We start from the raw sequence: 15,675 nt of genomic DNA, 5'->3' as shown, positions 1-15,675 counted from the left end.
TGTCCATATACAAACCATTTCTCTGCAGTATTCTTTATGATTTCATTTAGACCAACACTTAATAATTTAGCATAGTGTATTATTAGTAAGTATATAATTAGTATAAATGACCAGTGCTACAACAACTAAACATATTCCAAAAGAACTGCTATTTCCTGAAGTTACAATACATGTCATTACTCTCCTTCATAAAGCTGTTACACCATAATTTTTTCTGCATCATGAAAATCTGAAAATGCCCCCTAAAATATATCTAGAAAAATTGTGAGAAACATAACTTCGTAAGATTCATATATTTGAAAATTAGCCCTTAGGAATAAATAAATTATTCTCCATGGCTCATAAACACATTTTTCAGGCCACAAGGGTAGCATTTGGAATAGTCAAAATTATTACATTACAAAATTGTTGTCTTATTGGAAAAATGACTTACTCAAGGAATCACTGGAATTATTAATCTTTGCGTTGCTACATACTGAATTTGAAAATCAAAATATGCAAGATATTATATTTTGCAGTATAATATGGCTTAGTACTTTTGCTTATTTTAATATGCAATTATGTTTATTTATATGGATAATGTTGATCAAGGGTATTGCAGTGTCAAGATTGTTGAGTTAGAGTGTGAAACCCAGGATCTAGTCTTTCTTTTTAAATACCTGTAAAGACATTAAAGAAGAGAGATTTTTCTGAATCTTCATTTTTTTCACCCATAGAACAAAAGGGTTGTACCTCAATAATCCTGTTCTGTCTGTAAGTTTTCTAATTCTATAACTGAGCTTCCACCTGGAAAACAAAGTCCATCTCCTGTACCAATTAATGATGGAAATGAAGACAGTCATGTTTTATGAAATTAACCTCAAATATTAATGTCAATTGCTCTGAGGGACTTAAGTGCATGTGTCACAGGAATTCTGAGATACTATAGAACTAAAAGTAAAAAACATAACAATTTTTACACTTCTGAAGATTTAAATAATTTATATGTACACACTAGTCTGTTCAGAAAAGGAAGCCTGCAGCCTTGGCATAGTCAATGTCTAACCAGAACTTTTACTACTTCAAAGTAAATCTAAAGTGATACTCATCTAACTGTCATAATGAACATGAGTACTTTTCAGGTGAAACATAGCTTGATCTTATATTTAAAATGTACATAATAATTATCCAAAACATAGGAAATCAATTAGATCGATTACCGAAACTGAAATAAAAATTCCAAATTATGAAAGCCCCTTGTATGTGTAATCCAATCACTGTTTAAATGACTCTGACATAAGAGCTCCATAGTTTCAAATCACTAAGAAATTATCATGGGGCGCCTGGGTGGTTCAGTTGGTTAAGCGACTGCTTTCAGCTCAGGTCATGATCCTGGAGTCCCGGGATCGAGTCCCACATCGGGCTCCCTGCTCAGCGGGGGGTCTGCTTCTCCCTCTGATCCTCTTCCCTCTCGTGCTCTCTGTCTCTCATTCTCTCTCTCTCAAATAAATAAATAAAATCTTAAAAAAAAATTATCATGAATATACACTAAAGGAACCAAAATTAAGTACCCAAAAAAAAAAAAAAAAAAAGGACCGGGAAGGAGTCTTGGCTCTCCACTTACTAAATATGACTTTAATTATGCAGCCAAACCGTTCTTCAACATTTACTACATATTACCCCTCTATCTCATGCACTGTGCTATATGCTAGGACAACAGAGATATGGTTCTTGCATTGACTGATTTCATAGTCAAGTGAACAGATACACATGAAAATGGTATGATATAATTGTGTCTACAAAGAGAACAGGAGAATGAGTGGCCAGTTGCATGGAGGTATATGGAGCTATTTGGAAAAACTTCATAAAACACTAAAACAAACTGAAGTAAAAGCTAATCTGAATCTGAAAAAGATGAGTGGTTAGATTCCAAGTATGTTTGGAGGAAGAAAGGTGCAGGATGAAGAAGTTTTCCCAAGCACAGGAAGACAATGATGTCAGTGCACTCCTGGCAACTTTTGACACTCAGGAAGCAGGAGTAGACTGGGTATGGAGAGAAGAATTATGGGAAGACACATAGGAATTTGGACTTTATCCCATCAGTCATGGGAAACCAGTAAGGGTTTTTAAGTAAAGAGGTATCAAGACCAGGTTTGCATTTCAGAAAGATCAATTTTGCCTCAGTGAGTAGGTACAAGAAGAATGGCAGGACCAGTTAAAGAGGACTATTACAACTAGCCAGGGCTGGGGATGACCTTAACTGAAATGAAACCAGTGATAAGAAATCCAAGGGAATGAACTTAAGAGCAGTTGGCTTGATTACATCTGTAATATGAGGATTAAAAAAAAAAAAAACACCTATTACCTGAACCTGAATTTTTTTTGTTACTTTAAGATTAAATAATGTTTTGTAACAACATCTAATATTCAGGAAATACTAAGTCTTGAGAGTTGGAAAGAAGAAGGGAGAGAGGAAAGGAGGGGAGAAAGATAAAAGTGAGAAGGGAAGAAAAAAAGCATAAGCAGAAGGGAGAAAAAGGTAGAGTATCACATAACCAGTTATACCACAAGGAAACTGCATTTTTCCATACTCTGCCTTTCTCACATCACTGATGTGGAAAAAGGCAGTGAATGACCAACATAAGAGAGAACAGGTAGAATACTGTATGTGTAAAGAACCACTAGAAAGAATTAGAGTAACAGAGATTAACAGTCCATGTACTCACAAACGTCCAGGAATAGCACCTATTTTTACCAGCCACACTAGAAAAACTTCAAGACTCACAAGATCATCAGACATGTGGTTTGCAAATATTTTCTCCCATTCTGTAAGCTGCCTTTTCATTTTGTTCATTGTTTCCTTTGCCATGCAACAGAATCTTAGTTTGATGTAGCCCCTCTTGTTTATCATTGCTTTTGTTGCCTGTGCTTTTGGTGTCTGATCAAAAAAATTAATTGTCGGGTGCCTGGGTGGCTCAGTTGGTTAAGCGACTGCCTTCGGCTTGGGTCATGATCCCGGAGTCCCTGGATCGAGTCCCGCATCGGGCTCCCTGCTCGGCAGGGAGTCTGCTTCTCCCTCTGACCCTCCCCCCTCTCATGTGCTCTCTCTCATTCTCTCTCTCACAAAATAAATAAATAAAATCTTTAAAAAAAAATTGTCTAAATCATTGTCAAGGAGCTTTTTTTCTCCATGTGATAGAAATTTTATGGTTTCAGATCTACAAACAAGCCCTCATCCATTTCAAGTTAATTTTTGCAAGTGGTGTACGGGTCCAATTTCATTCTTTTGCATGTGAATATCCAGTTTTCCCAATACCTTCTATTAAAGGGCCTATCCTTTGCCTATTATGTATCTCTGGTACCCATGAAAAAGATTAGTTGACCATTTATGCTTAGGTTCATTTCTGGGCTCTTTATTCTGTTCCACTGAACTATTTGTTTTTATGTCAGAACTATAATGTTTTGAAAACATGAATTTTGTACTATAGTTTAGAATCAGGAACAGTGTTTTGACTATGTGGAGTCTTTAATGGTTCCACACAAATTTTAGGATTTTTTTTTTCCCATTTCAATAGAAAGTGTCAATAAATGCCTACAGGAATTGCACTGATTCTGCATGGACATTTTAACAATATGAATGCTTACAATTCATGAAAACAATGTATCTTTCAATTGACTAGTCTTACAGATTTTTTCATCAATGTCTTACAGTTCTCAATGTATAAATGTTTCACTTCTTTGGTCAAAGTTATTCTTATTCCTAAGTATGTTATTCTTTTTGATGTTATTAAAAATAAGACAATTTTCTTAATCTTGTTTTCAGATAATTGATTGTGTGCACAGAAAAGCAACTGATTGTTGTATATTGACTTTTATCATGCAAATGTATTGAATTTGTTTATTAGTTCTAAAAGTTTCTGGTGGAGTGTTTAGGGTTTTCTATATCTAAGAGCATGTCACTTACAAACACAGACAATTTTATTCTTCCTTTCTGATTTGGATGTGTTTTCTTTCTTTTTCTTGTCTAATTGCTCTGGCAAGGACTTCTGGTAATAACTTGAATAGAATTGATAAAAGTGGGCCTCTCATTCTTCCTGATATTAAAAGAAAAGCTTTCAACTCTCACCATTGTTACTTTATCTGTGGGTTTTCCATATATGGCCTTTCTTATGTTGAAGTATACTCCTTCTATAGCTAATATGAGTAATCTTTATCATAAAAAGATATTGAATTTCATCAAATGCTTTGTCTACAAGTATTAGATGATTGTATGACCTCAGTCTTGATTTTGTTAATGTGATGTACCACATTCACTGATTTGCATAAAATCAACCATCCTTGCATTCCTGAGCTAAATCTTACTTGCACTTTTCAATGTGCTATTGATTTTGGTTTGCTAGCATTTAGTGGAGTATTTTTACATCAATGTGCATCAAAGATACTGGCCAAAAATCTTTTCTTATAGTGTCTTTGCTTGGCTTTGGTATCAGGGTTAATGTTGGCCTTGTAAAATAAGTTCAGAAGTGTTCCTTCCTCTTCTATTTTGAAGGATTTGAGAAGGATTGGTATTATTTTCCACGTTTTTTAGAATTCAACAGGAAGACATCTAGTCCTGAACTTTAGTTTGGTGGGAGGTTTGTGATTACTGATTCAATCCCCTTAATCTTTACTGATTGGTTCAGATTTTCTATTTCTTCATGATGTGGTCTCTCATTAAGTTCTATGTTTTTAGGAATGTATCCATTCTCTATTTTATCCAATATTTTGGCATGTATTTGTTTATAATAGTCTAATACTTACTATTTCTGTAGTATTACTTAGTATTTCTTAGTATTTCAGTTCCATGTCTCCTACTTCATTTTTTATTATATTTGACTCTTCTTTTGTCAATTATGTTTTCTTTTCAAAACACCAAGTCTTAGTTTTGTTGATCATCTCTATTATTTTTCTACTCTCTTTTTCATTTATTTTTGCTCTGTTTTTTATTATTTCCTTCCTTCAATTAACTTTGGGCTTAGATGTTTTTCTTATTTGTTTGTTGCTGTTATCTAGTTTCTTGGGATAAAGTTAGGTTATTTCAGATCATTCTTTTGTTCCAATATGCATTTATCACTATAGATTTCCCTCTTAAAGCTGCTTTTGCTGCTTCTCATTAATTTTGGTATGCTGTGCTTCCATTTTCATTTGTCTCAGAATAAGCTTTTATTTACCTTTTCAATTCCTTTTTGACATGGTTATCAGAAGTATGGTAATTCCCACATATTTATGAATTTTCCAGTTTCTTCCTGTTTCTGATTTCTAGTGTCATACTGTTGTGGTTATAAAAGATACTTGACATGATTTCAATCTTCTTAAATTTGCTAAGAATTGCTTTGTGGCCTAACATATAAAGTATCCTGGAGAATGTTACACATGTGCTTGAAAAGAATATATACACAGTTGCAGTCAAATGGAATGTTCTGTAAATGTCTATTAAGTTCATCTGATGCAGTGTAAGCCTAATGCTTCCTTATTGATTTTATTTGGATGATCTATCCATTGTTGAAAGTGGGAAGCTGAAGGCCCCTACAATTATCATATTGATGTTTCTTCTCCTTTCATTCTGTTACTAGTTGCTTTATATATTTAGGTGTTCCAGTGTTGTGTGCATATATATTTACTATTGCTACATGCTCTGAATGAATTGTCCCCTTTTTCCATTATTTAATGACTTTATTTGGCTCTTCTTACTATAAGTCTTTTTTATCTGAAATATCTATAACCACCCTGCTCTCTTTTGGTTACCATTTGTATGGAATTTCTTTTTCCAACCTTCACTTCCAGGCTTTGTGTGGCTTAAAACTAAGACAAATCTCATAGGCAGCATATTATTGGATCTTGTATCTTGTTTTAAACCATTCAGCCACTCCATGCTTTTGATTGGAGAATTTAGCCCATTTACTGGCTTATTTTTTTAAGTAGGCTCCACACCCAGTGTGGAGCCCAGTGCAAGGCTTGAACTCACAACCCTGAGATCAAGACCTGAGCTGATATCAAGAGTCAGACGCTTAACTGACTGAGCCACCCAGGCACCCCACAGTCCATTTATATTTTTAAAAATAATTGATAGTTAAGGACTTACTATTGCCATGTTTGCATTGTTTTCTGAGTATTGTTTTTCCTTTCCTCCTTTTGCTGTCTTCTTTTGTAATGTTTTGTAATGTTATGCTTTGATTCCTTTCTCTTTATATTTTGTTTATCTACTGCAGTTTTTCTTTGTGGTTACCATCAGGCTTACATAAACTATCTTTCAGTTATAACAATCTATTTTAAGCTGATAACTTCAACTGCATTTTAGAACTATAAAATTACTGCTACCCTCCCTCCATATTTTATGCTATTGATGTTTTTATATTGTGTATAAATTGTATCTTTTTATATTGTGTATCCAATAAATTATAGCTATAGTTATTTTTAATACATTTTTATGCTTTTATACTAGAGTTATACTAGATTTGTGCACTACTATAGTATTAGCATTCTGAATTTGACTAAATTTACCTTTACCAGTAAATTTTATACTTCCACACATATTCATGTTGTTACTTAGCATCCTTTTGTTTCAATTTAAAGAGCCCCCATTAGCATTTATTGGAAGGCATGTCTACTGGTGATGAACTCCCTCGGCTTTTGTTTATCTAGGAATTTCTTTATCTCTACCTTCATTTATGAAGAGCAACTTTACCAGATACAGTGTTCATGGCTGGCATTTTTTTTTCTTTCAGTACTTTGAATATATCATCCCATTCCCAACTGACCTGTAAAGTTTCTGCTGAGAATATCACAGATAGCCATATGGTGGGAGTTCCCAGCATGTGACAAATCACTTTTCTCTTATTGCTTTCAAAATTTTTGTCTTTGACTCTTGACAACTTGAATATAATGGGTCTCAGAGGAATCTTTGGGATAATCTTGCTTGGGAATCCTGAGCTTCATATCTAAATGACCAAATACCTCTCATGATATGAGAAGTCTTCAGTCATAATTTCTTTAAATATGCTTTCTGCTCATTTCTCACTTCTCTTTCTGGGACTCCCATAACACATATATTTATTCTCTAGTTGATTTCCCACAGTTCCCATATGCTTTCTTCACTCTTTTTGTTTTTCTTTCTTTTCCTTTCACTGGCTAATTTCAAAAACCTGTGTTTAAATTCCCTGACACTTTTGTATGATCAAGTCTGCTATTGAAGTTCTCTAATAATGAAGTCTTCAGTTGTGTCACTATTCTTCAGCCCCAGAACTTGTTTGGTTTTATTTTTTTGATTTACATTTCTTCATTAAATTTCTAACTTTGCTCATGCATTATTTTCTCAATTTCATTTAGTTGTGTAACTGTATTCACTTTAATGTCAGTGACCTTTAAGCATCATGTTTGCCTGAATCTTCATGATCCATGTAGCCTTGCTTTGCCGTCTGTGCATTTGATAGACCAAACCCTCTTCCAACTTTTATGGAGTGGTTTCAGCAGCTAAAGACCTTCTTCTGTCAGGTCCCCAGGCTCACAATATCACAGGTGACCAGGAGCCAAGTCACATGGCTGCTCCTAAATCCTCAGTTGATTTTGTAGTTGTCAGGTTTGTTACCAGTGGCTTAGGTTGACACAGATCTTGCCTGGTCCCTGGCTGGAAAGAACTGCCTCCAAAACCTTGATCATTATGGCTAGCATAGGACAGAGGTCTGCCTCATGGTCTGTGCTTGGGCATGCAAATGGCAGGCCTGTTACCAGGTATGCAGACAAATGTGGTCCCATGTGGTCCTTAAGCAGGCTCCTGCCAGATCACTGGGAAGGTTCCTGGGTAGAAAGGACCACCCCCTGAGCATGGCTATGAGGCGCTGGAACTGGGTTACAGGGATGCTTCAAGATCTGCAGTCAGATGAAAGTCTGAAGGCCTACCTCCAGGAGAATGGATGCACATATCTCCTGGTGGGTCCCTGAAAAGGTAGGATCACTCCTGTACCACGAATGAGAGGTAATAGAGTGGTTATAGTGCTGATTCAGGATTATTGTTGGACTGAGATTGGTGGGCCAACCTCTTGGGGGCATGGATGTAACTTTTGGTAGCTCAGTGAGCAGGTAGGATGGCTCCAAGCCTGTGGCTGGATCCCAAAGCTCCCTCAAAGTCATCTTGTCCATGGATGATTACCAAATTATTTTTGAGAGGAATATAAGCAGGGGATCTTTTTTACTGTTATCTTGTTTCCAACACTTCCATCATCTGAAACAGTTATTAAAACTATTCTATATACTCTAAAATAGAGACATGGAAAATAAAATAAAGGCCCTAATCAAACTTTACATATAAAATTGATATTGTAAGAGATGAAAATATGCACTGGAAAGGATTAATACTAGCTTAGGCATTCAAGATATAAAGGTAGATACTATTAAAAATAAAACACAAAAGGAAAAGAAAATTAGGAAAAAATTGAACAAAGCAATAAGCAGCTCTGGAACAACTTCAGACAGCTTAATTTACATGTAATCAAAGTTCACAAAGGAGAGGGAAAAAAGGAAAGGAAAACTTTGGAGGTCTGAGTTAGTAATAAATTGGATTTCATCAAAATTAAAAAGACTCTCCTCTTCGAAGAATCTATTAAAAGAATTAAAACACAAGCTGAGAGAAAATATTTGTAATTAACGTATCTGAGAAAAAGCTTGCATCCAGAAAATATAAAAAAGCTCAAAACTCAATAATAAGAAAACAAAAATCCAATTTAAGAATTGGGCAAAAGACTTAAACAGACACTTCAAATTATGCTCCATTTGGCAAGCAAGCATAGGAAATATGTCCAACATAACTAATGCTGAGGGCAATGCAAATTAACACCACAATAAGATACCATTATATACTTTTAATAACTAACATTAAGAAGACCGTTAATAACAAGTACTGGCTAATATGTGGAGGAACTGGAACTAATATATTCTGCTGATGGGCATAAAAAATGGCTCACTATGAAAAACAGTTTTAAGAGTTTCTTAAAACGTTAAAGATACTTCTAGCATGTGATCCAGCCATTCCACTCCTGGGTATTTACCAAGATAAATAAAATCAGTTATTTATATAAATATTTACATGCAAATATTCACAGCAGATTTACTTATAACACCCCAAACTACAAGCAACCCAAATATTGATCAAGAATTCAATAAACTGTGTTGCATCAATATAATAGAATACTATTTGGCAACAGATACAAATGAATTACAGATACATTACATAGCATAAAAGAATCTTCTGAATGTAATAAGTCAGAAAAAATACATACTATGCAATTTACATAAACGTTTGGAAAACATAAATTAATGTATAGTGAGAGAAACCAATTCAGTGGTTGTCAAGGGATGGGAGCGAAGGCCATGGAGGTATTCAAAGCAACATGAGGAAGCTCTTAGAGGTGAAATATATTTATCTATAAATTATCTTGATTGTGGTGATGGTTTCAAAACTTTCAATATGTATAGTTTATTATACCATTATATATGGTATAAAGTCTTGTACATAAATGACCAGCTGAGCCTTTACTGAACAGGCCACACATAAGAGCAGCACTTATTTCAACTGACATTAACAAGTCAAACAGTTCCTATACCTCTATGTGTAATCTAGTTCTATCCTATGTATTTCACATTAAATGAATGATCCTGAATGGAAAACACATAAACTAAACAGTAAAATGAGAAAAGAAATTTTAAAAAAATTAAGGGTAGGTTAAGAGATCTCTTAGACAACATTAAGCAAACAAACATTCACATTACAGGGGTCCTGAAGAGGAAGAAAAAGAAAAAAAGTGTAGAAAACGTTTTGAAAAAATAACAACTAAAACACTTACTAATTTAGGGAAGGAAATAGACATCCAAGTCCAAAAAGCAGAATTCCAAATGAGATGATCTCAAGGAGGTCCACACCACCTCACATAATCATTAAAATGTCAGAGGTTATCATACTTAAAGGGTCTATCCAACATGAAGATCTAACAATTGTAAATATCTATGTACCCAACATGGGAGCAGCCAATTATAGAAACCAAATAACACCCAAAATAAAGAAACATATTGATAATAACATATTAATAGTAGGAGACCTTAACACTCCACTCACAGCAATGGACAGATAATCTAAGTAGAAGATCAACAAAGAAATAAGAACTTTGAAGGACACATTGGACCAGATGGACTTTGTAGATATATACAGAACATTCCATCCTAAAACAACAGAATACTCATTCTTCTCCAGTGCACATGGGAGCTTTCTCCAGAATACACCACATACTGGGTCACAAATCAGGTCTCAACCGATACCAAAAGACTGAGATTATTCCCTGCATATTTTCAGACCACAACACTTTGAAACTGGAACTCAACAATAAGAAGAAATTAGGAAGGAATTCAAACACTTGAAAGTTAGAGAGCATCCTGCTAAAGAATGATTGGGTCAACCAGGAAATGAGAATGAAAACACACTGATCCAAAACCTATGGGATACTGCAAAGGTGGTCCTAGGAGGGAAATACATAGCCATCCAGCCTTTGTGAAAAAAATTTTAAAAATCCCAAAAGCACAAGCTAACTTTAAATCTAAAGGACCTGGAGAAAGAACAGCAAATACAGCCTAAACCAAGCAGGAGAAGAGAAATAATAGATTAGAGCAGAAATCAATGAAATAGAAACCAGAAAAACAGTGGAACAGATCAATGAAACTAGAAGTTGGTTCTTTGAAAAAATTAACATCGATAAACCGCTGGCCAGACTTATCCAAAAGAAAAGGGAAAGGACCCAAATCAATAAAATCATGAATGCAAGGGAAGAGATCACGACTAACACCAAGGAAATAGAAACAATTAGGAATTATTACCAGCAACTATATACCAACAAATTAAGCAATCTGGAAGAAATGGATGCATTTCTGGAAACTTATAAACTACCAAGACTGAGACAGGAAGAAATAAATAATCTGAACAGACAAATAACCAGTAAGAAAATTGAAATAGTAATCAAAAATCTCCCAAAAAAACAAGAGTCCAGGGCCAGATGGCTTCCCAGAGGAATTCTACCAAACTTTTAAAGAAGAAATAATACCTATTCTACTGAAGCTGTTTCAAAAAACAGAAATAGAAGGAAAACTTCCAAACTCATTATGAGGCCAGCATTACCCGGATCCCAAAACCAGATGAAGACCCGATCAAAAAGGAGAATTACAGACCAATATCCCTGTTAAACATAGATACCAAAATACTCAACAAGACCCTATCCAATAGGATCCAAAAGTACATTAAAAGGATTATTCACCACAACCAGGTGGAATTTACTCCTGGGATGCAAGGGTGGTTCAACATTCGGAAATCAATCATCGTGATAGAGTGCATTAATAAAAGAAGAAACAAGAACCTTATGATCCTCCCAAAAGATGAAGAAAAAGCATTTGACAAAATACAGCTCCTTTCCTGATTACAACTCTTCAAAGTATAGGGAATATACCTCAATATCATAAAAGCCATCAATGAAAAACCCACAGCAAATATCATTCTCAATGGGGAAAAACTGAGAACTTTTCCCTTAAGGTTAGGAACATGACAGGGATGTCCACTCTCACCATTATTGTTCAACATAGTACTAGAAGTCCTAGCCTCAGCAATCAGACAACGAAAAGAAATAAAAGGCATTCAAATTGGCAAAGAAGAAGTCAAACTCTCTCTCTTTGCAGATGACATGATACTTCATATGGAAAACCCAGAAGATTCCACCCCAAAATTACTAGAACTCATACAGCAATTCAGCAATGTGGCAGTATACAAAATCAATGCACAAAAATCAGCTGCATTTCTATACACTAACAATGTAACTGAAGAAAGAGAAATTAAGGAATCAATTCCATTTATAATTGCACCAAAAACCATAGAACACCTCGGAATAAACCTAACCAAAGAGGTAAAGGATCTAAACTCTAGAAACGATAGAACACTTATGAAAGAAACTGAGGAAGACACAAAGAGATTGAAAAACATTCCATACTCATGGATTGGAAGAATAAACATTGTAAAAATGTCTATGCTGCCCAGAGCAATCTATACTTCCAATGCAATCCCTATCAAAATACCATTGACATTGTTCACAGAGCTGGAACAAACAATCCTAAAATTTGTATGGAACCAGAAAAGATCCCGAATCATGAGGGGAATGTTGAAAAAGAAAACCAAAGTTGGGGGCATTACGATGCCTGACTTCAAGCTGTATTACAAAGCTGTGATCATCAAGACAGCATAGTATGGGCACAAAAACAGACTCGTAGATCAGTGGAACAGAGTAGAGACCCCAGAAATGGACCCTCAACTCTATGGTCAACTAATCTTTGACAAATCAGGAAAGAATATCCAATGGAAAAAATACAGTATCTTCAATAAATGGTGCTGTGAAAATTGGACAGCCACATGCAGAAGAATGAAACTCGACCATTCATTCTCTTACACCATACATAAAGACAAACTCAAAGTGGATGAAAGACCTAAATGTGAGACAGGAATCCATCAAAATCCTAGAGGAGAACACCGGCAGTAACCTCTTTGATATTGGCCACAGCAATTTCTTTCAAGACACATCTCTAAAGGCAAGGGAAACAAAAGCAGAAATGAACTTTTGGGACTTCATCAAGATAAAAAGCTTTGCACAGCAAAGGAAACAGTCAACAAAACTAAGAGGCAGCCCACGGAATTGGAGAAGATATTTGTAAATGACATTACAGATAAAGGGCTAGTATCCAAGATCTATAAAGAACTTATCGGGCGCCTGGGTGGCTCAGTTGGTTAAGCAACTGCCTTCGGCTCAGGTCATGATCCTGGAGTCCCGGGATCGAGTCCCGCATCGGGCTCCCTGCTCGGCAGGGAGTCTGCTTCTCCCTCTGACCCTCCTCCCTCTCATGCTCTCTGTATCTCATTCTCTCCGTCTCAAATAAATAAATAAATAAATCTTTAAAAAAAAAAAAAAAAAGAACTTATCAAACTCAACACCCAAAAAAACAAATAATCCAGTCAAGAAATGGGCAGAAGACACATGAAAAAATGTTCATCATCATTAGCCATCAGGGAAATACAAATCAAAATCACAATGACATAACACCTTTCACCAGTTAGAATGGCTAAAATTAACAAGACAGGAAACAACAAATGTTGGCGAGGATATGGAGAAAGAGGAACCCTCTTACACTGTTGGTGGGAATGCAAGCTGGTACAGCCACTCTGGAAAACAGTATGGAGGTTCCTCAAGATGTTAAAAATAGAACTACTTCTACAACCCAGCAATTGCACTTCTAGGTATTTATCCCAAAGATACAGATGTAGTGAAAAGAAGGGGCACATACATCCCAATGTTCATAGCAGCAATGTCCACAATATCCAAACTGTGGAAGGAGCCAAGGTGCCCTTCAACAGATGAATGGATAAAGAAAATGTGGTTCATATATACAATGGAATATTACTCAGCCATCAGAAAGGATGAATACCTACCATTTGAATTGACATGGATGGAACTGGAGGGTATTATGCTAAGTGAAATAAGTCAAGCAGAGAAAGACAATTACCATATGGTTTCACTCATATGTGGGACTTAAGGAATAGTCTAGAATACCACAGGGGAAGGGAGGGAAAACTGAATGGGAAGAAATCACAGAGGGAGACAAACCATGAGAGTCTCTGGACTCTGGGAACCAAACTGAGGATTACAGAAGGGAGGTGGTGGGGTATGGGGTAACCGGGTGATGGGTATTAAAAGGAGGGCATGTGTGGTGATGAGAACTGGGTGTTATATGCAACTAATGAATCTCTGAACACTACATCAAAAACTAATGATGTACGATATGTTGGATAACTGAACATAATAAAAAGAAAACAAATATGTTGGATAAAACATGAAAATCACAGAAAAATACAAATAAACAAAATAAAATAAATAAAATAAAATGTCAGAGGTTAAAGATAAGAGAATCCTTTGTTGACCTAGGGAAGTAAATAGAGTAGGATGATCCCAGGCTCACCTCATCCCATGGACACACGTAGATAACACTTTTATCAGAGAAAATAAATGAGAAAATGACCCCAAAACCCGCAGAACAGACTCTCTACAGCTAAATGTAGAGAAAGAGGCCACATCAAAGAAGGTAGAAAGTGTGGAAATGCAGCAATGAACCAAACTGACCAGTGGGATTGGTTGCAAAATGAGAAGCACCAGGACGTAGAAGGGGAGAAAAGCAGACCCCACATCAGGCACCCCAGGCACCGGGGGACCCATCTGAAAAGACAAATCCCCCTAACATTTGGCTTTGAAACCCAGAGGGGCCTAATTTTGTGAGTTCTTACAGTAAGTGGGGTTTAATAGCAGGAATTTTAAAAATCAGCAAATTTAGCTCTAGGAGAGCCAAAGTGCAAGAGAAAGCTGAGTCCCTCCCATTAAAGAGACAGCACAACAAACAGTCCCACTGAGATACAGGATAGAAGGAACAGTTTGAAAAGTACCTGGGGTATATGGGAGGGAGATTTATTTACTACTCTCAGAGGATGTGCTGGAAGGGCAGGGATCTTTGGAATACTACTCCAAGAACAAAAGAGCTGATGGATACCACTTCCTTCCCCCAGTCCCGATACATAGACCCCTGCAGGAACCAGTGCAGTGCAAACACTCTCCACCTCACTTCTTGACAGCATACCCAACCTCCATGATTTTCTGCAGACTCGTGCCCCCATCCTGGCCTGGCCTCTGCATGAGTTTTCCACTGGGCTAAAGGTCCGCTCCAGCAGCTGACCTGCATGGACCTTGCCACCATGCATCCCTGACCCCCGCACCATAAACCAGCAATAGAAGAAAGGTTAAAGGGGACTCCTTGACTGAAAGGAAAGACCATAAGCAGGAGTAAGAAAATTAGGAAGCAAAAAAGTAGCAAAATTAAGCAAATCTATAAAAAATGAGTCAAGGGAGTCATAAAATTAAAAGGAAAGGGGCGCCTGGGTGGCTCAGTCAGTTAAATGTCCACTCTTGATTTCATCTCAAGTCATGATCTCAGGGTTGTGAGATTGAGCCCCACATCAGGCTCTGCACTCAGCAAGGAGCCTGTCTGAGATGCTCTCTCTTCCTCTCCCTCTGCCCCTCCCCCTTCTTCCTCTCTCAAGAAATAATAAAAAATTCTAAAAATAAATAAAAGGATGTAAAGTATGACAACATATACCTAAAATGTGGTGGAGAAAGGAGTAAAAATTTAGTGCTTTTAGAATGGGCCAAATTTAAGTGGCCATCAACTTAATGATTCATTCAACTCTGTATGAATAATATGCTATATATAAATGTAATGATGACCACAAATCTAACACTGGTAATAGATATACAAATAATAAAGAGAAAGAAATCCAAATATATTACTAAAGAAAGCTAGCAAACCCTGAGAGAAAAGAGCAAGAGAAGAAAGGAACAGAGAACACAAAACAACCATAAAACAAGTAAAAAAAAAAAAATGAAAATAAATACATACCTATAATTACTTCGATGTAAATGCACTAATTGTTCCAAACAAAAGACATAGGGTGATGGAATAGTTAAAAAAAGAAGCAAAGCCAATCTATATTCTGCCTACAAGAGACTCATTTCAGACCTAACAAAACATCCTGACTGAAAG

This window comes from Leptonychotes weddellii, chromosome 5 (assembly GCF_054177405.1).
Source record: "Leptonychotes weddellii isolate Sample4059 chromosome 5, ASM5417740v2, whole genome shotgun sequence".
Taxonomy (NCBI): Eukaryota; Metazoa; Chordata; class Mammalia; order Carnivora; family Phocidae; genus Leptonychotes; species Leptonychotes weddellii.
The sequence above is the reverse complement of the archived record's forward strand: the minus strand, read 5'-3'. Positions refer to the sequence as shown.